Here is a 2,906-nt window from a genome sequence, read left to right as displayed (position 1 = left end):
TGACCTCCATCAGGTTGCAAATTAAAAATAATTTTTATCTGCATCTACAGTACCTCTGAAAAAATATTTGGGCTTCTAGCTGTGTGTGGGACTTGTTGTATTAGTCCATCTATACTGACCTCCATCAGGTTGCAAACTGAATATATTTTTTTCTGCATCTACCTCTGAAAAAATATTGGGCTTCTAGCTGTGTGTGGGTCTTGTTCTATTAATCCATCTATACAGACCTCCATCAGGTTGCAAACTGAATATAATTTTTTTCTGCATCTACCTCTGAAAAAATATTGGGCTTCTAGCTGTGTGTGGGACTTGTTGTATTAGTCCATCTATACTGACCTCCATCAGGTTGCAAACTGAATATACTTTTTTCTGCATCTACCTCTGAAAAAATATTGGGCTTCTAGCTGTGTGTGGGACTTGTTCTATTAATCCATCTATACAGACCTCCATCAGGTTGCAAACTGAATATATTTTTTTCTGCATCTACCTCTGAAAAAATATTGAGCTTCTAGCTGTGTGTGGTACTTGTTGTATTAGTCCATCTATACTGACCTCCATCAGGTTGCAAACTGAATATATTTTTTTCTGCATCTACCTCTGAAAAAATATTGGGCTTCTAGCTGTGTGTGGGTCTTGTTCTATTAATCCATCTATACTGACCTCCATCAGGTTGCAAACTGAATATAATTTTTTTCTGCATCTACCTCTGAAAAAATATTTGGCCTTCTAGTAGTGTGTCGGACTTTCTCTATTAGTCCATCTATACTGACCTCCATCAGGTTGCAAATTAAAAATAATTTTTATCTGCATCTACAGTACCTCTGAAAAAATATTTGGGCTTCTAGCTGTGTGTGGGACTTGTTGTATTAGTCCATCTATACTGACCTCCATCAGGTTGCAAACTGAATATATTTTTTTCTGCATCTACCTCTGAAAAAATATTGGGCTTCTAGCTGTGTGTGGGTCTTGTTCTATTAATCCATCTATACAGACCTCCATCAGGTTGCAAACTGAATATATTTTTTTCTGCATCTACCTCTGAAAAAATATTGGGCTTCTAGCTGTGTGTGGGACTTGTTGTATTAGTCCATCTATACTGACCTCCATCAGGTTGCAAATTGAATATAATTTTTTTCTGCATCTAACCCAGCCAATAGTTTTGGCCTAATACCACAGTTTGGCCACTCAGCTCTGCTCGGTTCCCATCCATTGTTTTTTTGTGCAAACAACTCCAGAGTTGTGAATTAGTTAACCACCAAAATGAGTGGAAAAAGGCCTGCTGCTGGTGGAAAGGGGAATAGGCGTGTTGGGAAGGGGAAAAAAGGTTGTGTCCGTGGGGTAGGTGTTAAAGCAACAGTAACATCTGCAGAAGAAAGACCATCTTCCAGCCAAACTAAAATGTCTACTTCTTTTAGCGGACAATGTGATAAGATCCCTTTCTTACGGCCACGCCAATCGCTACAAATTCCAGATGAGGCACAAAAACAGCAGGTGCTTCAACGGATATCAAGTGCTCCTTTAAGTGGGCTCTCCTCCACATCAACTTCAACATCACAAATACTCCAGTCCTCAAAGGTGTCACCCAAATCGCACTTGCTTCCTCAGAGCTCCCAAATCTCCAGCTGCCCGTCTGAGTATGAGGTAGAACAGATGGTTGAGTCTGCAGAGCTGTTTACTCATACTATAGCCTGGGAATCAGAGGTCGACTCCAGCGCTTCTGTGAATCCAGACGAGGAAATGATCTGCACTGATGCCCAGAATCTTTATGAGTCGGATCCAGGACCAGACGCTGAAGGTTCTGACCATAATGTAGACCCTCATTCCCAAACTGTAACTCCTGTTGGTGGAGACAATGAGGAAGACGATGATAAGACTCAAATACCTGATTGGAGCGACAACTTTAGTTTTTTGTCAGGGCAGGAACAGGTTGGCTCTGAGGACGACGGGTGTGATAACACACAGGGTGATGATGATGAGGTTGGAGATTCCACTTACTGTCAACCCACAGTCAGCCAAGAGATGAGGTCAGCAGAGGAGGTGGAGGAAGATGCTAGTGACGACGAGGTCAGGTTGCGCCTTCCTGGACAGAGACGTAGTACTGGAAGCATGTCAACAACTGCATCCTCAAACACAACTCTGCCTCTCACCACAAGTCGTGGTGGCTCTTCAGGTCGCATGGGTGCTAAGCCTTGCATAGCCTGGGCATTTTTTCAGATCGATAAAGATGACCCAACTCGTGTTATCTGTAACATTTGTCAGCAAAAGCTAAGTAGAGGCCAAAAAATACATAGTTTGAGTACTTCATGCATGAACCGGCACATGGACATGAAGCATAAGTTGCAGTGGGAAGCTCAGTGTGCTACAATGCGGCCTAGCCGGCCGGGCCAACCACCGTCTGCCATATCTTGTGCATCCGCGGCCTCTTCATCCTCTGTGACTGGGGGGACAGCAGTCACACCTGTTTTGGGGCGCAGACCTGCCACCTCTTTACCCGCAACAGCCAGCGTGATTGGCAGGTCTTCATTTTCTTTGGAGGTGGTAACACCAGCTGGTGTTGAGCGCTGTCCGACATCGATAGCACCACCTTTGGATCAAGGTAACCTAACATGTCCGCCTGCATCTTCCTCACAGACCGGAAGTTTGCCGGGGACACCCTTATCAACCCCGTCTAAGCACAATAGCCAGCCCTCGGTCCCTCAGATGTGGACAAGTAAAAGACCATTTCCTCCTAGCCATGAGAAAGCTAAGAGGTTGAATTTCACCATCTGCAAGCTCTTGGCTACAGAAATGCTGCCTTTCCGCCTGGTGGACACAGAGGATTTTCGAGACCTTATGTCCGTCGCAGTGCCCCAGTACCAGATGCCCAGTCGGCACTACTTCTCAAAGAAAGGTGTGCCTGCGCTCCA

The sequence above is a fragment of the Phyllobates terribilis genome, unplaced genomic scaffold, assembly GCF_046119375.1.
Source record: "Phyllobates terribilis strain yellow unplaced genomic scaffold, ASM4611937v1 Scaffold_483__1_contigs__length_1377234, whole genome shotgun sequence".
NCBI lineage: Eukaryota > Metazoa > Chordata > Amphibia > Anura > Dendrobatidae > Phyllobates > Phyllobates terribilis.
Note: the sequence above shows the minus strand (reverse complement) of the source record.